Here is a 23,955-nt window from a genome sequence, read left to right as displayed (position 1 = left end):
GTTCCTTCCATTTTTGCGAGCTTCTTCTCCATTCTCTCAGCCATTCCTGCCTTGTAACCCATGAAATCACTTAACACACATATCACGGCATCGAATGGTAATAAGAGAGGATTAATATTAGCAAATCTAAGGCTAAAGAAGCATGTTTTCAATCATAGCACAAAATCAGGAAGGAAAATGTAAAACCATACATTTTGTATGAACAAGTGTATGAAAGATGGATAAAATCCACTCAATTGAGCACAAGATAAACCATAAAATAATAGTTTATCAAAGATATTTTGGGGTTTTTGGGATAAGAGACATGAAATGTAAATAGCAATGAAAATAAACTAACAACTAAAAAGGTCTTGCAAAGGTTGGCGGTCAAGGATCTCTATCTTTATCACTAACCACAACATGAAAATTGGCAAGGATCAACCCCATTAAGTCATCCTCTAACTAATAAAGGAAAGTCAAATGAGCTATGTCAATCCAAGTCCATAAGTCCTAGTTCTACACTAAATCAATTAGTGAGATCTAGCGTTAATGTCTCCCAGTCGTCAATCACTTGGACATTAGTAACTCAAGAGTGCCTAAGTTGCCTTCCCAAGCCAAGAGCATAAAATTCTACTTTAAAGACCAACAAAGAATTTTTCCAAACACTTGGAAGGCATAAAAGGAAAGCATAGTAAAAAGTGCAAGAATAATAAAACTACCAACTACCAATTGCAAGAAAAGTAAATCAACAACTCAAATCATCAATAAAAGAACATCAAATATAAATTTCATAAAAGAAAATATCCAATTCCAACAAGAGTTCATGAACATAAAAGAGGTATAAAAGTAAAATTAACACTACAAATCTTGAGAATGAAAGAGTAGAAGCAAAAAAATCATAAAGAAAATAAGATGAAAAGATGAGATTAAACCTAACCTAATTCTAGAGAGAAGAGGGAGCTTCTCTCTCTAGAAACTAACCTACATGATGCTATACTACTAAACAATTGCTCCCCCCTTGTCCAAGCTTGAATTCTGCATGAAATAGCATTAGAAATGAGTTGGGTTGGGCCCAAAGTGCTTCAAAAATCGCTGGGGGCGATTTCACTTTAGTGGGCCACAAGCAGCATCGGCGCGCATGCGTACATGGCGCGTGTGCGCCCCTAAACATGAAGCAATATATAGAAAATTTTATGTCATTTTGTAACCGCAAATGTTAGCTTTCCAACGCAACTAGAAGCGCCTCATTTGGACCTCTGTAGCTCAAGTTATGGTCGATTGAGTGCAAAGAGGTCAGGCTTGACAGCTTTACTGTTCCTTCATTTCTTCATGAGTTCTCCCACTTTGCATGCTTTTCTCCTCATTTTTTCCATCCAATACTTGCCTTATGAACCTGAAATTACTCAATAAACATATCAAGGCATCGAATGGAATTAAAATGAATTAAATTTAGCTATTTTAAGGCCTAAAAAGCATATTTTCATATTTAAGCACAAATCAAGGGAGAATTGCAAAACCATGCTATTTCATTGAATAAATATGAAAAAAGGTGATAAAATCCCCCAAATTAAGCACAAGATAAACCACGAACTCGGAGTTTATCAAATCTGATTTAAGAAAACTTGTCGTGTCGGTATAGAATTTCTCAATTGAAATCTCGTTGCAAGTATAGTTCTACACCAACAAACAATCCTCCCAATCAAAAATTTAGGTTGTCACAAGTAACAAACCCCAAATGAAAATTAACCGAAGTATTTGAACTCTGGGTCGTCTCACAAGGAATTGCAATGAAGTGCTCAATTATTGGCTATGAAGATATTTTGGAGTTTTTGGGATAAGAGACATGAAATGTAAATAGCAATGAAAAAAAACTAACAACTAAAAGGGTATTGGCAAAGGTTGACGGTCAAGGATCTCTATCCTTATCACTAACCACAACATGAGAATTGGCAAGGATCAACCCCAATAAGTCATCCTTTAACTAATAAAGGAAAGTCAAATGAGCTATGTCAATCCAAGTCCATAAGTCCTAGTTCTACACTAAATCAATTAGTGAGATCTAACGTTAATGGCTCCCAGTCGTCAATCACTTGGACATCAGTAACTCAAGAGTGCCTAAGTTGCCTTCCCAAGCCAAGAGCATAAAATTCTACTTTAAAGACCAACCAAGCATTTTGTCAAACACTTGGAAGGCATAAAAGGAAAGCATAGTAAAAAGTGCAAGAATAATAAAACTACCAACTACCAATTGCAAGAAAAGTAAATCAACAACTCAAATTATCAATAAAAGAACATCAAATATAAATTTCATAAAAGAAAATATCTAATTCCAACAAGAGTTCATGAACATAAAAGAGGTATAAAAGTAAAATTAACACTACAAATCTTGAGAATGAAAGAGTAGAAGCAAAAAAATCATAAAGAAAATAAGATGAAAAGATGAGATTAAACCTAACCTAATTCTAGAGAGAAGAGGGAGCTTCTCTCTCTAGAAACTAACCTACATGATGCTATACTACTAAACAATTGCTCCCCCCTTGTCCAAGCTTGAATTCTGCATGAAATAGCATTAGAAATGAGTTGGGTTGGGCCCAAAGTGCTTCAAAAATCGCTGGGGGCGATTTCACTTTAGTGGGCCACAAGCAGCATCGGCGCGCATGCGTACATGGCGCGTGTGCGCCCATAAACATGAAGCAATATATAGAAAATTTTATGTCATTTTGTAACCGCAGATGTTAGCTTTCCAACGCAACTAGAAGCGCCTCATTTGGACCTCTGTAGCTCAAGTTATGGTCGATTGAGTGCAAAGAGGTCAGGCTTGACAGCTTTACTGTTCCTTCATTTCTTCATGAGTTCTCCCACTTTGCATGCTTTTCTCCTCATTTTTTCCATCCAATAATTGCCTTATAAACCTGAAATCACTCGTCAAGGCATCGAATAGAATTAAAGTTAATTAAATTTACCTATTTTAAGGCCTAAAAAGCATGTTTTCACATTTAAGCACAAATCAAGGGAGAATTGCAAAACCATGCTATTTCATTGAATAAATGTGGGAAAAGGTGATAAAATCTCCCAAATTAAGCACAAGATAAACCACAAAATCGGAGTTTATCATATTTCACTAATTAAAACATATGCATCCATAGTTCAATTAAAAAAAATTTGTGCATAACGAAGTATGAATAAAAAGAGTAAATAAAGGATGCACATGCCATTTTTGGAAAGAAAATGCATGAGTGAAGTGAGATAGAAGAAAAAGAAATGGGTAGAAAGGTTGCATTATCATGTGTACATTGGTGATGTAGGTTTGGGTGGACACTCAAGCTAATCAAAGAACTAATTCTTTAAGTCCATTTAACCATATTTCATCCTACCTAACCTTAGCCCCATTACATCCCTCTAAAGACTCATGATATTTGTTATTCATGCATTAAATACTAGTTGATTGTTAGATGAATCGCAAATCTTTGAAAAGCATGATAAAAGGAGAATTGAGTGGTTAAACCCTAAACACTAAGAGAATTGAGTGGATACACATCTGGTGAGGGGTTCGATCGCTCAATTCTATGTTTTTACACCTTATATTGCATCTTCTTGCAAGTTGTTTGATTGGATAGTTTTGACAACTTCAATTCAATTCTTTAGACATTGATCTTAATGCATGAACTCTTTGCATTGGCCCTAAAATTCTCTTGTGATGGATTGGAATTTCATGGTTTGTTTCTACCAACTCTCATCATAGTATATTTTGGTGATTAGTCTTAGGATGGTTGCATGCATTTAAGTAGTATATAGCATAAGTCATTTTCCCTTTCATATATCTCCTTTGTGTGTTAAGCATGAGGAAATTATAGTGTTTAAGTATGGGAGAATTGATGAATCCATATTTGATGATGATTTCTGGTTAGAATTGGATGGATTTTCATCATATAAACTTGCACTTATTCCATTGATTAGCATGCTTTTGAACTTTCCTTCCAAATTGTGCTTGATTATGAAAATGTGCTCTTTTGTGCCTATTTAATCTATTTTATTCTATTTGCCTTCCATTCGATGCCTTGATGTTGGTTGTGAGTGATTTCAGGTATATAAGGTAGAAATGGATTGGAGAAAATGGAAGAAGAGCATGCAAAGTGAAGGAAACATGAAGAATCAAAGGAGATGATCTCAGAGATGTGTGCGTGCGCACAGCTACCTGTGCGTATGCACAGCCGCCCAATCAGAGCGCATGGAGTGTTTCGAGCGCGTCGCGCATCCAACCAAGCATCGCTTAGTGTGCGTGCGCACAGCCTCTTGTGCGTACGCACAGGCCTGGATTTATCGCGAGGCATGCGGACGCACGTATCTATGCGTCCGCACAGGTGTCCGCACATGACTTCATTAAAATAGCATGTGCCTCGTGATTTAGGGGCTTTGGAGGCCCATTTCTGAAGTTCTCTAGCTCATATTAAAGGAGGAAATGAAGACATAACATAGCATATCATGAGGATAGTTTTAGGAGTAGTAGTAGGAAGCTTTAGTTAGTTTTTCTCTAAGTTTTTCATCATCTCTATTAGGGTTTATATTAGGGTTTTACATTCAAGTGCCATTTCCATTTTTTATCTTGGATTTTGCTAGCTTACATTGTAAGTATTCTATTGTTATTACTCTTTATAGTTACATTGTCATTACTCTTTCTTCTAATTCAAGTTATAGTTCAATTTTTCTTCTCTCTTGCAATTTCAATTTCTTGTTGATGAATTTAATGTTTGATGTTTGTTTCATGCTTCCTTATATTATTCTTGTTGATTGAGATCAATAGTTGCTTTTAGTTTTAAGCCATTTCTCATTTTTTCCATGTTTGAGGTTTATGCGCACCAAGTGTTTGACAAAATGTCAAACATGGTTTTAGACTAAATTTTTGGTTCTTGGCTTGGGTAAAGTGAGAAATTGGGTTTCTAGAGTTGGAATGTCCGATATTTAGTTTCAATTCTTGGGTTGTTAATTGTTTTTGTTCCCACTAACGCTAATTTGTTGCTAAAGTAATTAGCAAGCAAGTTAGGATTTGTGGGTTAAGGACACTTATGCCCATTTAACTTACCTTCCGATGTGAGGGTTGATCAAGTGAGACTAATCATCATAATTGTCATAGTTATGGTTCCAACAAGGAAAGGACCCTTAGCTCACTCCAAGCCAAGACTCTTTTTGATGCTTTTAATCTTTCATACATTTCCATGTTAATCTCTTTTATTCTTTACTTGTTTATATTACATAGTCGGTTCTTTAATTTCTTAATTAGTTCAATCGTTACAATTTTGCATGTTCTTTTATTGCTTTATATGTTCATTTCTTCATTCACAAACCCTTGATCACTTCAACCGGATTCGCACACTCATTGTTCTAAAGTACTCATTGGGAGACGACTCGGGAGTCAAATACTCTCGGTTTTGATTTAGTTTTGAATTGTGACACATCTTGTGAACCTCTAATTTGATCGGTGGTCAACTTGTTGGGTTAGGACTATACTTACAATGCTAATTCCAATTTTGAGGAAAATTCCTAACCTATGCTTTTGGTCATTGTCAAGCGCTCTTTTATCGTCACTTGCTTGACGTCCTCTTCTCTTGTTTATCTCAGTTCATGAATGCTCTCCTCCTTGTTCCAAGGCCCTCCCAAATAATGCTTCACTCTATGACCATTCACTGTGAAAGTGTTCTTGGTGGCTTCATTCAAGAGTTCAATATTTCCATATGGAGAAACCTTGGTAACCAGGTAGGGGCCAGTCCATTTGGACTTGAGTTTTCCAGGGAAAAATTTGAGACTGGAGTTATATAATAATACATGCTACCTTGGCTCAAACTCTCTCCTTGAAATTTTCTTGTCATGCCATCTTTTTGCTCTCTCCTTGTGTATCTTAGCATTCTCATAAGCTTCCAATCTGAATTCATCCAGCTCATTGAGTTGCAAGAGTCTTTTCTCCCCTGCTACTTGAGAGTCAAGATTAAGAAGCTTAGTGGCCCAGAAAGCTCTATGCTCTAGTTCCACAGGGAGGTGACATGACTTGCCATATATTAGCTGAAATGGAGATCTCCCAACTGGGGTTTTGAAAGCAGTTCTTTATGCCCACAGGGCATCATCTATCTTTCTTGCCCAGTCTTTCCTTGTGACTCCAACAGTCTTCTCTAAGATTCTCTTTAGCTCCCTCTTGGCCAATTCGCCCTGACCATTGGTTTGAGAATAATATGGTGTGGCTATTTTGTGATTTACCCCATATTTGTGGAGTAACTTCTCCATTTGTTTGTTGCAAAAGTGGCTGCCACCATCACTAACAAGACCCTTAGGTACCCCATATCTGGTAAAGATGTATTTCTTGAGGAATTGGAGAACAATTGGTGCATCACATGTAGTTGTTGCTATGGCCTCCACCCATTTGGGGACAAATTCCACAACTACTAGTATGTATCGGAAGGAATATGATGGGGAAAAAGGTCCCATGAAGTCTATGCTCCAAAGATGAAACAATTCCACTTCCAAAATAAAGTTTTGAGGCATCTCATTCTTTTTTGTTAGGCCTCCTGTCCTCTGGCATTCATTGCATTGCTGAACAAACTCTCTGGCATCCTTGAATATGGATGGCCAATAAAAGCCACTTTGAAGCACCTTAGCAAGCTGTTCTTTCTGGCCCAAAATGTCCATCATAGGCTAAGCTATGACAATGCCATAATATGTCTCTCATCTCACTTTCAGGAACACACCTTCTTATTACTCCATCATGACATCTCTTGAACAAAAAGGGTTCATCCCATAAGAATTTCTTGGCTTCACTGTGAAACTTCTTTATTTGTTACTTGGTGAACTCTTGGGGAATTCTTCTTCCAACCTTGTAATTTGCAATATCCGCAAACCAAGGTGTTGACTGGACTTGAAAGAAATGTTCATCTGGGAACTTTTCATTCACTGGTTGTGGTGCATTATTGTTGATCTCTTGTGGTAGCCTTGACAAGTGGTCTGCAACTTGGTTCTCACTTCCTTTCCTATCCCTTACTTCAATGTCAAATTCTTGTAGCAACAGCACCCACCTGATGAGTCTTGGCTTTGCATCCTATTTAGACATGAGATACTTGAGAGCAGCATGATCAGTATATACTACAACTTTTGAACCAATCAAGTATTGTCTAAATTTATCAAATGCATATACAACTGCCAAGAGTTCTTTTTCTGTGGTGGTATAATTTTTCTACGCCTCATTTACTAATTTGCTTGCATAATAGATAACATGATGCAGCTTGTCTTTCTTTTGTCCCAATATAGCACCAATTGTAACATCACTTGCATCACATATGAGTTCAAAAGGAAGTCCCCATTCTGGGGGTGTGATGATTGGTGCTGTAATGAGTTTCTTTTTCAAGGTTTCAAAGGCATGCTTGAAATTTTCATCAAAGTAAAATGGATTGTCAACCACTAGCAAGTTGCTTAGTGGTTTAGCTATTTTTGAAAAATCTTTGATAAATCTTCTATAAAATCCAGCATGCCCAAGAAAGTATCTCACTGCTTTCACATTAACAGGCATAGGCAGTTTTTCTATGATTTCTATCTTAGCTCTATCAACTTCTATTCCCTTGCTTGAAACTTTGTGCCCAAGAACAATTTCTTCTGGCACCATGAAATGACAGAGAATATGGAAACCATACACCTTTGAAAGGTTGCTGGGGCATTGCATAGTCCAAAGGGCATCCTCCTGTAGGCAAAGACTCCAAATGGACATGTGAAGGAAGTTTTCTCTTGGTCCTTAGGGTCTATCACTATTTGATTGTATCCAGAGTACCCATCTAAGAGGTAGTAGTAAGCATGGCCAGCCAATCTTTCTAGCATCTGATCAATAAAGAGGAGAGGAAAGTGGTCTTTCCTTGTCACCCCATTCAATCTTCTGTAATCAATGCACATCCTCCACCCCGTCACTGTCCTTGTAGGGATGAGTTTATTTTTCTCATTGAAGATGATTGTCATGCCCCCTTTTTTTGGTACCACTTGAACTGGACACACCCAAAGGCTGTCAGAAATTGGGTATATGATTCCAGCATTCCATAGCTTCATTACCTCCTTTTGAACTACTTCCTTCATGGTTGGGTTAAGCCTTCTTTGAGGTTGCACCACTGGTCTTGAGTCTTCTTCCAGTAGGATCTTATGCATGCAAATAGCAGGGCTTATTCCCTTGATGTCATCAATTGTCCATCCTAAGGCTGTCTTATGAGTTTTCAACACCTCAATCAGTTTACCTTCATCATGTATGTTTAAGGATGAAATTGATGATTATTGAGAGGTTATCCTCTCCACCAAGGAAAGCATAATTGAGATGGGGAAGAAGGGGTTTCAATTATTGCTTTGGCACCTTCTCTGTCTTGCCTTCAAGAGAGATTTCAGCCACTTGTTCCCTTGTGACACCTTGATTTGCTTCTATTTCTTCTTCTTGTTCTTTTTGACCGTTGGTTTCATACACTTCTTCCACCAAGTCTTCTGTCATTTTCACCCTCATGTGCTTTTCTTTCTCAGAGGGGTATTGCATTGCCTTAAAAACATTGATGATCATTTGCTCATTATGCACCTTGAGGATCATTTCACCTTTATCCACATCAATGATGGCCCTTGCTGTGGCTAGAAAAGGTCGCCCCAAGATAATCGAGTCGTGTCCCTCTTCTTCTATGTCCAAAATGACAAAATCAGTAGGGAAGATGAATTCCCCAACCTTCACTAATAAATTCTCTACAACTCTATTGGGTATCTTGAATGATCTATCGGCCATTTGAAGTGACATTTTGGTAGGCTTAACTTTCTCTATTGCAAGTTTTTTCATCATTGAAAGAGGCATCAAGTTGATGCTAGCCCCCAAGTCATAGAGGGGTCTTTCCAATGTTATGTTGCCTATGGTGCATGATAGGATGAAGCTCCCTGGGTCTTTGAGTTTTGGTGGAATGCCTCTTTGAATTACTGCACTACATTCTTGTGTCAAGATCACGGTCTCCTTTTCATTCTAGCTTCTCTTTTTGCTGATAAGTTCTTTGAGAAATTTTTCATACAAGGGCATTTGCTCCAATGCTTCAGCAATGGGGAGGTTAATTTCCAGCTTCTTGAAAATCTCTAGGAACTTGGAAAATTATTGATCTTTGAGCTCTTTCTTTATCCTTTGAGGGTATGGCAGAGGAGGGATGTAAGGCTTCACTCCTCCTTTCTTCTCCTCTGGTTGTGGCTTCATGATTTTCTTGCCTTTCTTAGAGGTTTGTGCCTCTTTATCATTCTTGTGGTCCCTTTCGTCCTTCTCTTTTGGCTCTGTTGCTTCCTCATTGATGTCCTTTGTGTCTTCTCCAACTACCTTGCCACTTCTCAACTGCACAGCCTTACATTCCTCCCTTGGGTTGGGGATTGTATCACTTGAAAAAACATTGGCTGGCCGTTCAGCTTGTTTGGCCAATTGCCCCACTTGTCTTTCAATATTTTTCATTATGGCCTCATGTCGTTCTTGTCCTTTGGCTAAACTTTTTGTAGTCTGAGCAAGTGATTGTGTGGTTTGGGAAAGGGCTTTCAAGATTTAAGATCCTAGTTTCCTAATGGAAAATGGGTGGTATGTTGGGGTATGATTGTTGTTGCTGGAAGTTATTTGGGATATTGAGGTGGGTATTTTGTGAATGGAATGGTGGTGTAGAGAAGTTATTCTGGTGGGCTTGTGAATTGTTGTGGGGCGGTTGATAAGTGTTTTGCGATTTCTTGTATTGGTTAGTGTTATTGGATGAGTGATTATGGTTGTTTGTGCTGCGGGAGTTGTAAGAGTTGTGATTCTTTTTCCATTGGTTTTGATTATTGATGCATGGAAACTTGTCTCTCAACAAATTTCCCTTCGGCAAGTATACTGAATTATCGTCAAGTAATAACTCACAAAAGAATGAGGTCGAATCCCACAGAGATTAACAGATTAAGCAATCAATGGTTCATTAATTATCCTAGTCAGATGAATCATTAAGGAGTGATGAGCAACAGGAAAAGTAGATTGCATGAATGTAAAGGAAAAACTATAAAGTGCAGAAAAATAAAATGGCAAGAAAAGTAAACGTAAGAACTAAAAATAAAATGAACATTGGGATCAAGAGATATTGTAATCCTCTGGATCAAGTTCATTCTCATCTCTTCCTCAATCAATGCATTCATTGATCTCCTTGGCAATCTTAAGTGATTGGACCCCAATTCCTTGGCAATCCAATCTCTCTAAGCTTGAACAATTTCCTAATTCCTTGATTTAATTGCTCATAGGAAGAGATGAAGTTTGGTCACTGATTATACCACACACATTCATAGATCAAAGTATTGGTAAGATTAAATGTCACAATATCCATCCAACCCCCAACCTAATCCAATGTGAGAGAGCATTTCTAGCATAATTTCCTCATTCCTCTTCCAAAGTTCAGAGGAAATCCAAGTATGAGAAATTTCTCTTCCGAGACAATTACCCAATTGGATGAAGATCGAAAGCTCTCTAGTAAAATCAAGGGAAAAGAAATAAGAAGAAGAATAAGAACTACAATTGATCCATTGAATCACAATAGAGCTCTCTAACCCAATGAAAGAGTTAGTTGATCAATGCTCTACCAAAATAGAAAAGAAAAAAAGTGCAGAAAAGTAAAGATGAAGATTAAAACTAAAATTGAAACTTCAAAATTCATAAATGAAAAGTACAAAGAAAAGAAAGAGAAGGAAAAGTGTGTGAGGGGAGGGAGTTCGAAGACCCCTCTTTAATCCCCCATTCCCGAATGTCAGTCCCCCTTGAATGTAAAAACTAAGGCCCTTATATAGGCTCTCCTAAAGTACAAAATGAAATTAAAAGCAAATTACAATTAAATGAAAATTCCTATTCTAGATGTTTCTTGTGGCCTTGATTGGTTGACACTTGTGGGCTTGCTTCCTTGAGGTTGGGTGGTCCTTGAAAGAGAAGTGAATCAAGTTGAGGTCCAGGTGCTTAGCATTAGTGCTGAAGTTAGTGTGGCTAACGTCACACTTGCTACCCAGTTGGTATTTTTTTGGGGCTTAAAAGATTCCTCTTGTTTGTGCTCCAATTTTATGCCCACTATAGAGTATTATATATCGTTGGAAAGCTCTGAATGTCAGGTTTCTAACGCAACTAGAATTACATCAATTGGAGCTTTGTGGCTCAAGTTATTCTTGTTTGAAGAAGGCATGGTCAGGCTGCCAGGTGAGACTTTTGTCCACGTTAATGTCCACGTTAGTGTAACTAACGTGGCCATTAACGTGGGTCTTCCTTTGCTTCGCAAACGTTAGTGGCACTCACTTTTTCTACTAACGTTGGTGCTTCCCTTTCCTTCCACGTTAGTTCCCACGTTAATGTAACTAACGTGGGAGCTAACGTGGGTCTTCTTTTGCTTCGCTAGTGTTATTGGCACTCACTTTTGCCAATAACGCTGCTCCTTCTTCAAAGTTAATGCCATTAACTTTCTCACTAACGTTGGGGCTTCGCTTTTCTTCCACGTTAGCTCCCACGTTAATGTAACTAACATGGAAACTAACGTGGGTCTTCTTGCCCTTCACTAACGTTAGTGGCGTTAACATTCTTACTAACTTTCCAAGCTTTCCTTCCTTCCACTTTAATGGCCACATTAGTGGCATTAACGTAGCCACTAACGTGGCTCTTCTCTGCTTCTTGTTACCTGAAATCAATCAAACAAAGTACATCAAAGTCTTGCTCTTAATCATGAGATCATGCATCATCTATTTTATCATTCAATTCATGCATAATTCTCATGAAATCATTCAAAATTCACAATGTTTGTTTGAATCATGTTATGAATGCATTTTCAACCAAATACTTGCTTATTTCCTAAGAAAATGCATGAAACCAACCTAAAGCATACAAAAAATGGCTAGTAAAACTAGCCAATATGCCCTGGCATCACAACACCAAACTTAAATCTTGCTTGTCCCCAAGCAAGAAAAGAACTATGCATAAAGAATTCTCTTAATTGGAATGTATTGAAGAATTGCTTATGATGCCTTAGTAGGTGAAGTGAATAAGTGACAGTAGGGTTAACTCTAATTTGTATGTTTATGCAAGGATTCCAGTGCTCATTAGTCCTTACATTTTGGAAGTCTTAGATCTTAGGACTTTCATTCAAATGATATTATGAATCCTCTTTATAGATTGTCACCTTTGAAGCAGCACTTATTTTCTAGCATTTTTCTTTTCTTTTTGTATCTTGGCCTCGACTCTAGGTATCATGTCTCAAAGCGGCTTTTTAAGATAAGCTTTCAATCAATACTCCCAAACCAGTTGGTCTAAGGTATTAGGTGTTGACGCACCCCTTAGGATATACTTGCTCATGCCTCTCTCTTTGACACAAACCCACCACAAGCATGTAACTAGGACAATAACTCTTTGAGTTCTTGTTTCTTTCTTTTTCTTCCTAGTAATTGATGCTCAGAGCCTTGGGCTTGTTCTTTGTTTTTCTTATTCTTTTGTTTTCTTTTGTCGCTGCTTCTTGGATCAATAGATGTTTGAGAAATTCCATAATACTTCTCTAAATTTCATTTCCTGTCTATGAGCTCCATGCAAGTTTTCACAAACATGCAACCTCAATACACCATCATACAATCAGAACCTCCACTCCTCTTAATCTTTTGCTTGCCCCAAGATTTATAAAATTCTTCAACATTTTCCTTTCAAAAGAATGATTTCTTTGTTGCATTCTTAGAGATATTGGGTGCAAGTAAAATTCAAGATGATAATCATGATATCATAGCAACATGTTACAAATCGAATATCAAATTATGCTTATTCACAAGGAGTAATCACACATGCATACAAAGAAGTAATCACATATGCATACAAATTATGCTTATTCACAAGGAGTAATCACACATGCATACATAAACAAAGTAACTTGAACCAAAGGAAATTGGAAGTAAAAGTGCTTTAATTAAAAGGAAATTGGCAGTACTTACAATTAAAGAAGCAAAATCAAAGATCAAGACTTACTATAAAATGCTATAATGGAAATGGATATAAAACTCTAAGAGAGAATTCTACTATCTACACTATTCCTACTCCTAATACTATGAAAAACTCAAAACAAAACCTAATAATCACTCTCCTCTTGATATATGTTGAATTCTCCTTTATATAGCACTCCAAAACAGCATTCCAGCCTTCCCAAATGGGCTAAGAGGCCTCAGAAATCGTGAAGCACGTGTTTCATTAATGCAATCACATGCAGGGACCTATGCGGACGCACAGATGTGTGCATACGCACATTTGGCTGAAAGTTGACCTGTGCATATGCACAGGTACTCGTGCACACGCACACTTCTCTGTGTGTGCTTTTCATTGTTTTCTTCATTTTTTCTCCCTTGTACATGCTTCCTTCCACTTTTTAGCAATCCATTTTTGCCTAAATGACCTGAAATCACTCAACAAACATATCACGGCATCGAATGGCATAAAGGTGGAATTTAAATCACTAATCTAAGCATTAAAACACATGTTTTCACATTTAGGATCAAATTAGGGACAAAACACAAAAGTATCCTATTTTGGTGCTTAAGTGTAAGTTTATGTCATAGAATCCATCCAAATTGAGTCAAAATATATCATAAAATATAGACTCATCGTTTCCCCCACACTTAAATAATAGCATGTCCTCATGCTAAACCAACAAGGAAAATGATCAAAGGGGTAATCAACTTATTAAATGCAACTATCTATATGCATGCAAGTATGTATATACTATATATCTATCTATCTATAATGTCCTAATAGTTTGGTGAAAACAAACAATCTAATTCCAAGCAAGTATATACATATAGGGCTAAGCAGATAATTAATTCAATGCAAACACCATCTATTGAATTCATTTGAGTTTTAAAATGAAGCAACTTGCAAGAATGCATGATAAGAGAAGTGGAAACATATAATTGAGTAATTGAACCCTCACTAGGTGTGTATACACTCTAATAACTCAGTGTCTAGGGTCAATTCACTCAAATCTCCTTCCAATCATGCTTTCAAGGATTTGCTTTTCATCTAACAATCAACAAACAAGTGATGCATGAATGTAATTATCATGAGGACTTCATATGGTTGAAATGGGGTTAGCGTAAAGGTGGGATAGATATGGCCAAGTGGACTAATGCAATTGAATCCTTGATTAGTTCAAGTTCCCACATCAACCTATACCAACCAAATCAAAACAAAATGCAATCCTAACCTTCCATCATTTTCTATTCACTAACACTCATGTATGCTTCTCACAAAAACATCACATATGCATTTCTTTATTCGTTTTTTTTTTAAAATTAGAATTGCATATGGTTTAGTAGTTCATACATGAATACTCCCATTTTCCAAAATTTTCAATAAATACCCAAATTAAATATTTTCTTTTACTACCAATGTTTCCCAAAAGATTCTCCCACACTTGAATGTAACACACTCCTTCAACCTAAGCTAATCAAGGATACAATCCAAGGCAATTCATGTTTTTCCGCTTAGGGTTGTGATGTGCTAATATCAAGAATAATGGGGTAAATAAAGCTCAAAGGGGGTTAACAATGGTAGATGCGAAGGGTAGGCTATATGGGATCAGTGAGTTTAATTCAAAGATGGCCTCAATCATGCTCAATACAATTCAAAATATCAATCATTGGAAATAATGATCAAGCAAAACCAAGATTACAATCATAGAAGAGATATAGCATACAATGAACAAAAATAGCTGTTAAAATGTGTAACCACTCAATATAGCTCAAAAGCTCACAAGGTATTTGTTCTTTACTCTTCTATGTTCCATAAAATCATTCAAGAAAATTTGAGAACAATTTTCCAAATCAATCCTTTAGAAAGCCCAAAATTCTTGGAAATCCTCATTGTTTTTAACCAAAATTATTTCCTATATGTATGTAGTGATGGATGCAAATTTTTCAAAATTTCCTAGTTCTTTTCCTAATTTTCAACAAGCAAAAAGTAACATGAACAATTAGGATCAAAATGAACTAGGCATAGGCTATTCAAATCATCCAATCACAATCCATATCTATACTATGTACCATGCAATATAAAAAGCAATATGCATATATACCAAAATGAAAATGCAATACTAGACATAACTAGAAACAACTAATATATATATATATATATCGAAGTACTAATATGTAGCAAAAAGTGAAGTAAAGTGCCGAAAATATCTACAAAAGCATAATAAAACTAAAGTAAACTAAATGATAAGTGTTCAGGAGAGAATGTTTACACCCAAACAAAATAGTAGATTCTCTCCCACACTTAGATGATGCACGGTCCTCCGTGCTAAAAATCGGACCGGGTGATCAACTCTGGAAAGCTCCACCGTTTGGCGGTGGTGGGTGGTGATGACGGTGATACACAATAATGGAACTGGAAGGCCGTGGGGTGGGCTCAGCTCTATGCTCCTCAAATGCCTGGCAAGCTGGCTCTGCTGCTGTCTCAGCTCTCAGCTCAGCTACAGCTGCCGGTTCCTCAACTATCTGACTAATGACTCTGCTGCTATCTGAACTGTAGACTCCTCAACTGTGGTCTCTGCCGCTGTCTGCTCAGGGGGCTCGTCTGCGTGGCTAGCTTCAGCTGTTGGCTCTTTAGGTTCTAGCTCCTTAGTCTCGGGCTCATGCTCTGGTGTATCCGGAGGAGGTGGCCCAGAATCTCGACCCTCGAATTTTGCCACAATCCACTGGAAGCGGCGAGCGTTGCGGCGCTCAAAATGGTGGAGAGTCTCCAAGATCTCCTGACCCAGCTCATAGGGTGTCTGAAGTCGGGGTGTACTCACAGGAGGTTCTGGAGGTACTGAGGGCTCTGCTGATGACGGCGGCTCAGTGATCTTCCTCTTCTTTTGTGGTGGTCTGTCATAGTCTCCGTATGGCAGGAATGGCTATTTATTGATGAGGACAGATGTCCGGTCTGTTGGACGTCTCTCTACTCCAAATAGAGCGGCTAATCTGGTGATCAACGACGGAAAGGGATGTTGTAATTCTGTTGTTGCATCACCTTCCACATCGAATCTCTAATAAGGGGAAGAACATAGATCCTCCTCCCCTCCAGAATAGCCCATAGCAAAACTGCCACACGGACGCGGATATGAGTGGCATGCGTGCTCGGTAGAATGTAGTCGGTGATGATCTGTTGCCAGATCTTCGCCTCATGGTTTAGATCAGTGCGCGCAATGCTCTGTGGGACTGCATTTTCTCTCCTGCTGTAGTCCCATTTGGCCTCAGGAGTGCCAATCTTTTTCAGAACCCCGTCCAATGAAAGCTTTCCCGATGTCAATTCCTTCACTATCTGAAGGTAAGTGTCACGAGGCAGAGGAACATGCGAAATGTCTAAGAGGGCCTCTAAAGCAGTATCAAAGGTGTCCAGTGTGACACCTCTCAGAAAAATAGTTGGGGCATCCCTCTTTAGGAGATTTGCGTAGAATTCCTTGACCTGGTGTTCATTGACTTTCATTAGATTGAATTCTACGAATTTCCAATGGTAAAAATTTAATCTATTCAAAATTTGGTCTGCGTATTTCTCTGGTAAGTTCAGCTTTCTCTCGTAGTGAAAGGCTTTTGATTCCACTTTCCTGTACTGTTCTTGGGCTTCTGCATTAATGAACGTGTCTGGGTGAGTTCTTGGAGGCGCGGGAAGAGAGTGAGCCAAAAGGATTGGCTTTCTCCTTTACTTTACGAGGCATCCTGAAAAAGACAAAAACAGAAGACAATTCAGGAGAAACAATTAAGAATCACAAAACAAAGAGGAAAGAGTCAAACAATTCAAGTAAGATCCAATAAGTAAACAAACATTCCATTAAGGGGAAATATATATAAAGCAGTGAAATGCTCACAAGGAAATGTATTTACCCAAAATCGAGTAACTTAAGTAACAAATGAAACAATGAACAATAATTAAAGCATACATATGACTTAGGTGTATAATGGAAGTGATTTGACTTGGGAAAAATTGATTATTGCCATTTTGCATTTGAAATTAATAGACTTTGCAAAAATCGGCATGAAAGGCAATAATAATTTGACAATTAAAGCACTTGCCTATTCACGAAAAAGTGATAAAATGATCATAGAACCATATCTTTGTCCCAAAAGCAACAATTGACCAAAATCAAATTGCATTGCTAAAAAAAATATGTAAAGGACAAGTTATCGTACATGGTCATAGATGTTAAAGACATGTGAATAAGCACTAGTAAATTCACTTAACAAACATTGTATGTACTGCTGCTAAAGGCACCAAACAGATTTCAAAATTGCAAGTTTAATGCTAGTTTGGTGTTAAAGCTGAAAGAAATGGCAGTCAGTACATAATGCAGCCAATTAGCATGCTATGCATTTGCAAATGCATCAAACAAAATGATTTTCAGCTTGGTATTATACACAGCTGTAATGTTCGAACTTTTGTTGATATAGAATTTCTCAATTGAATTTTCGTTGTAAGTATAGTTCTAGACCAACAAAGAGTCCTCACATACAAAAATTTAGGTTGTCACATGTACAAACCCCAAATAAGAATTAACCAGAGTATTTGGACTCCGGGTCGTCTCACGAGGAATTGCAATAAAGTGAATGATTATTGGCTATGAAGGAACAAGGGGGTATGATTGATAAAGGGGCAAGGAAGTAAATGGACAAGAATTTAAATGACAAGAAGAGTAAATCAAGCAAGTAACTAAAGAAAGCAAGTAATAAAGAGAGACATTCATGGCAAAAATTGAGATCATAGGCTTTCTTTCCTAGTCATACATTGATTAATTCATCTTATTTAGTCAACTCCAACAAAAGGAATAAGGTATCATGTCATCCTCACATAGGGTGAATGTCAAACAAGACTAATTAATCATGTCACAAATATAAACAAGAATTTATCTTATTACATCATCTCCAACATTGGAAGAAGATATAGGTTATCTTCCATGAGAGAAAGTCTAACAAGACTAGCTAATCTCAATCCAAAAGTCCTAATCATCTCACTAAGTGAATTAGCAAGAGATTAGAGTTAATGGAAACAATACTAACTAACAACTGATGCCAGGGCATCTTGGCCAGTTTCACTGACCTTTTCTTTACTGTTTTTAGGTTAGTTTCATGCATTCCCTTAGGAAATAAGCTAGTTTTGGGTAGATATTCACTTACACCTTGATTCAAGCATACATTGTGCATTTGACATTATTTCATGAGGATTTTGCATGAGTTTAGTGACAAATTATATGCTGCATTGCCCATGACTTGGACTAGAACTTTGATGCGCTCTATTGCTTGATTTCAGGACCAAAGAAAGCAAGGAATGGGAGGTAACTTGCAAAGTTAATGAGAAAAGTGATTGCCAATAATGCTCTCGAAGCCATCATTGACCACGTTAAGAGTCACGTTAACTAAGTTAACGAGAACTCTAACGTGGAGAGAGGAAGTTGAGCCAACGTTAGTGACACTTAACATTGTCACTAACGTTGGCAAATGCTCATAAGTGGCCACGTTAGAGTCCACGTTAACTTAGTTAACGTGGCCTCTAACGTTAGAAGGGGGAGAAACGCCAACGTTAGTGACATTCAACGTTGTCACTAACGTTGGCCTAAGGAGAAACATACCACGTTAACTCCCACGTTAACTTGGTTAACGTGGGAGCTAACGTAAGAAGCAAGAGTGATCGACAACGTTAGTGACACCCAACATTGTCACTAACGTTGAAAGCAACCACACAACCCCTAAGGAGCCACGTTAACTTAGTTAACGTGGAAGCTAACGTTGATGAGTGAAAGAAACGCCAACGTTAGTGACATTCAACATTGTCACTAATGTTGGGGATGGCTAAGCATGGCCACGTTAGAAGCCACGTTAACCTAGTTAACGTGGACTCTAACGTGAGACATAGGGGCACCTTGGAACGTTAGTGACAATGTTGAGTGTCACTAACGTTCTCGAAGGATGGCAAGCCCATGTTAAAGAGCCACGTTAACTAAGTTAACGTGAGCTCTAACGTGGGAACAAAGGGGGCTTTTCAAAGTTATTGGGAATGTTAAGTCCCAATAACGTGTGCGAAGGACTTAGAGGCAACGTTAGTGGCAACGTTTGTGCCACTAACGTTGAAGTTTAACGTGGCTTTTACTTAGGAACGTTAGTGAGAAAGTTGATTGTCACTAACGTTCTCGAACTCATATTTTCACTAAACGTTAACACCCCTAACGTCCTGAGCTAAAGTCTCTGCCCACTTCACACTTTCTCTCTGCAAGTAAAGCCAAGCCCAAATGAAGAAGAGAACTGCTTCAAACTCAAGATCCAAAGGCCCAAGATTTGAAGAGCCAACTAGAAGCTGAGAAAAGTAGTATATATAGGAGTAGCTTTGAATTGTTTAGGGAGTTCTGGAAAGTTGGAAAAAGAGAACTACTCTCTGTATTTTACCTTCTCTTCATTTTCTAGTTTTATGATGTTTTCTCCATCTTTGTTTTCATTTTCTAGAGCTATGAACAACTAAACCCCTTTCATTGGGTTAGGGAGCTCTGTTGTAATTTGATGGATCAATACTAGTTTTCATTATTTTTCTTCTATCTTTTCTCTTGATTTTACTTGAAAGCTTTCGATCTTCATCCAATTGGGTAGTTATCTTGGAAAAGAAGCTATTCAAACTTGGATCTCTTCTGAACCTTGAAAGAGGAATGAAGAGATCAAGCTAGAAATGCTTTCTCATGCTGGACCAAATTGGGTTTGGATGGGTATGTGACTATAACCCTCTCAATACTTGATTTGGAAAATGCATGTGGTATAATCAGTGACCATACTTCATCTCTTCTCATGAGCAATTAACCAAGGAATTGGCTATTGATCAAGATTTGAGAGATTGAATTTGTAATTCAATCAATTATGATTGCCAAGGAGATCAATGAGTGCATTGATTGAGGAAGAGATGAAAATGAACTTGATTCGGAGGGTTGCAATATCTCTTAAGCCCAATGAACTCCCCATCTCTGATCTTACCCATTCCCTTTAATTTTTGCCATTTACTTTTATGAGCAAATCCCCCATTCCCATTTACAATTCTGCAATTTACTTTCAGTCATTTACTTCCAGTCCTTTAATTCTAGCATTTACTTTTCTGTTATTTACATTCCCACCATTTTATTTTCTGTAACTCTCAACCCAAATTCTGGATTCGCTCAACTAGAACATTCTTCTAATTAAAGTTGCTTGATCAATCAATCCCTGTGAGATTCGGCCTCACTCTATTGTGAGTTTTTACTTGACGACAAATTCGGTACACTTGCCGAAGGAAATTTGTTGAGAGACAGTTTCCACCCGCATCAAGTTTATGGCACCGTTGCTGGGGATTGATTGTGCATCAACAATGATTAAATTGGAAGATCACTAGATTGAGCATTTTTATTTTGTGAATTTCATTTTCTGTTTGAGTGATTTACTTTCTGTTTTAGTTAAACTTCTTCCCTTCCCCCTCTACTCTTTTGTTTTTCTTTGTTATTTTCAATTCTGTTTGCTAACCCACTAACTGTTTGATATATTGCATCACCCACAACTAACAGTAATTCTGACAAAATACTTTCTACACCTATCTTTTCTTGCTTGCACTTGATGGTTGTATGACAAGGAGAAGAAGCGGGGCTTCAACTTCCTTCGATTCTGAACCTGAGAGGACCTTCCTTAGATTAAGGAGGGAGGCAAGAGGAAAGAAAGTGGTTGGTGCTGAGGAAGAAGAGGAATTCTTTGAACCAAACATGGAAGACAACATGGAAAACCATCATGAAAAAGAGGATCACAACCATGGGGGAAGAGGTAGAGCAAATCATGCTGGGGAGGATAGAAGAGTTTTGGGCTCTTACATCAATCCAAACCTAGGCAATTGTGGAAGTAGCATCCAAAAGCCAACAATCCATGCCAACAACTTTGAACTTAAACCACAGCTCATCACCCTTGTTCAGAATAACTGTTCGTTTGGAGGAGGTGTTCAAGAAGACCCCAATCAACATTTAATCACCTTCCTGAGAATATGTGACACAGTGAAGTCTAATGGTGTTCATCCTGACGCCTATAGACTGCTCTTATTTCCATTCTCACTCAGGGACAAGGCAGCCAAGTGGCTGGAATCTTTCCTAAGGGAAAGCTTGACAACTTGGGAAGACGTGGTGAACAAATTCTTAGCAAGATTTTACCCTCCTCAACGAATCAATAGGCTGAGAGCTGAGGTCCAAACTTTTAGGCAACAAGATGGTGAGACTCTATATGAAGCATGGGAGAGGTTTAAAGACCTAACAAGGAAGTGCCCACCAGATATGTTCAACGAATGGGTGTAGCTGCACATTTTCTATGAAGGGCTCTCTTATGAGTCAAAGAAGGCCGTAGACCATTCATCCGGAGGATCTTTGAACAAGAAGAAGACTATTGAGGAAGCCATAGATGTTATTGAAACAGTAGCAGAAAATGACTACTTCTATGCTTCCGAAAGAGGGAACACAAGAGGAGTAATGGAGCTAAACAATGTAGATGCTCTGTTGGCCCAAAACAAGCTCATTACCCAACAGCTGGCTGACCTCACCAAGAAGATGGAGAGGAACCAAGTAGTAGCAATCTCCACTTCATCAACAACCCAAGAAGGAGTGAATGAAGAAGCAGAGGGTAGTCAAGAGCAAGCCAACTACATTGGGAATTCACCAAGGAAAAACTATGATCCATACTCCAAGACCTATAACCCTGGATGGAGAAACCACCCAAACTTTGGGTGGGGAAGTCAGCAAGATCAAAACCAAGACCAGAGATGTTACAACTCCAACAAAAATGCAGCTCACCAACAATTCACACAGAGGACATCTCAACACCCCCACAACAACACTTCTCCACACGCCTATCAAAACCAAGACAGCACATCTGCTCCGAATCACCCATCAATTGATGACAAGCTCTCTAAGATTGAAACCTTACTTGAAGGAATATGCCAAGAGATTCAAGAAAATAAGGTGTTCAAAGAGGAGGTGCGAGCCAATATTAAGAACCAGGGAGAGACCATTAGGAAGCTGGAATTCTAGGTGTGATGTTTAGCTGAGAAAATTCCCAAACCTACCGATAGCTTCCTAAGTGACACGGAGAAAAACCCCAAAGGAGAAGCAAAGAAAGTAAGATGGGAAGATTGCAAAACGGTCACTACAAGTGATCAAGAGACTGAAGACAAGCAAGGCAAACTTTTCGAACAACCTGAAGACAAGTCAACAAAGGAGGAGGATAGAAATCACCAAGCACCAGAAATCTCACAACAAGAGCTGCTGAAGCTCTATGCACCCTTCCCTCAACTGCTCAATGGTGCTGTGGGAAAGAGAATATACTCAAGGTTCCTAGACTTGTTTGCATCTCTGCATGTAAACATACCATTCATCAAGGCAATTCAACAAATGCCTGCATTCATCAAGTATATGAAGGAACTTCTTCCCAGGAAAAGCTCACTCAAAGGAGGCCAGACTATAGTAATGAACAAGGAATGTAGTGCCCTTATTCAACCTGAGTTGCCTACAAAAAGAAGAGACCCAGGGAGTTTTCACATCCCTTGTGCCATAGGTAAAACTATGTTCGATAGAGCACTATGTGATTTGGGGGCCAGCATCAACGTACTGCCCTTATCCCTGGTGAAGAGGCTGCAGATCAATGAGATAATGCCCACAGATGTAATCATCAGACTGGCTGACAAAACTCAAAAGCAAGCAATAGGAGTGGTGGAAAATGTGTTGCTAAAGGTTGGGAAATACTTTCTCCCAACAGACTTTGTCATCCTAGACATGGAAGAGAGTCACACTCACCCAATCATATTGGGAAGACCATTCCTAGCTACGGCTAGAGCACTTATCGATGTAGAGAAAGGGGAGCTAATATTGAGAATCCATGATGAATGACTCAGCTTCAATGTTTTCAAACTCTCACAAGAAACAGATCAAGAGGACGAGGAACTAAGCACAGATGATAATGAGACACTGAAAGAGGAGACAAGCACTGAAGCACAGCCAGTTCATTCTGAGATCCCATTAATTGATAAACAAGGAAAACAGCAATTGCCACAGCTCAAGAAAAAGTTGGAGGTACCTAAACCTCTAGAGGCAGGTAAAGACAGAATCACAACTCCTTTAGAAAAAGAGGTCACCGAGGGCAAGGCAACCTCAAAAGAAACAAAGAAGAAGGTACCAAGGAGGTGGAGAAATAAGAAGATCCCTATGGAAGACTTCTCTCCAGGGGATAGAGTTGTCTCAGCTTACTTCCCAGATATTCCCCCTAATCTCCCCACTATACCATCCCAGTTACCTAAGGTCTTCACTATCAACAGAGTTCTTTCCCTGGAACATGTGGAGATCATTGATCCAACCAATGGATATAAGTCCACAGCAAGAGGGGAGGACTTTAAGCACTATCAACCACCCTGATGAAGGAAAAACGTCAAGCTAGTGACGCTAAAGAAGCGCTTCATGGGAGGCAACCCATGTTTTATATGTTTTTACAAAATAGTAAAAAAATCAATGTTTATGAATTTCAACCCAAACTTGACAAACTTGGTGAAGTCCTTATTGTGCAGTATATAGTGAGGAACAAGTTTGGTGTTCATAGCAAACCAAGATGCATGCTAGTCTTGGGAGCTTTGAACAAAACTTTTCATCACAATGCTTCAAACTAAGTTTGGTGTCACCCCATGGTGCCACCAAAATACATAAAGGGACACACACTTAGTTAGTTAATTATAGCCGTAAAGGCTAAATTGTCTTTTTGATATTATGTCTCACTTTCCTTATGTTATCTTTATAGGAAAAGAAAAGAAGCATTAAAAGGGATGGATTGGACAACTAAACAAAGAAGGATCGGACACCACAAAAGGAAGGGCTACACACTTGTTCTAAAAAGGGAATACATTGGAAAATGTTGCCATGCAACATTGGAAAAATGGGACCCCTA

At 38.4% G+C, this 23,955-nt stretch overlaps 1 non-coding gene across 1 annotated transcript; it reads right to left on the bottom strand.

Annotated features, from left to right (window-relative positions):
• Nucleotides 1–21,203: 21,203 nt before the first annotated feature.
• LOC148579967 (small nucleolar RNA R71) lies at nucleotides 21,204–21,310 on the bottom strand. Its single transcript, XR_015895666.1, has one exon. It is a non-coding gene; the product is annotated as a small nucleolar RNA R71 (small nucleolar RNA).
• Between the last annotated feature and the right edge of the window lie 2,645 nt (nucleotides 21,311–23,955).

Source organism: Arachis ipaensis, chromosome B10 (assembly GCF_059453495.1).
Source record: "Arachis ipaensis isolate K30076 ecotype BB chromosome B10, ASM5945349v1, whole genome shotgun sequence".
Lineage (NCBI taxonomy): Eukaryota > Viridiplantae > Streptophyta > Magnoliopsida > Fabales > Fabaceae > Arachis > Arachis ipaensis.
The sequence above is the reverse complement of the archived record's forward strand: the minus strand, read 5'-3'. Positions and strand labels throughout refer to the sequence as shown.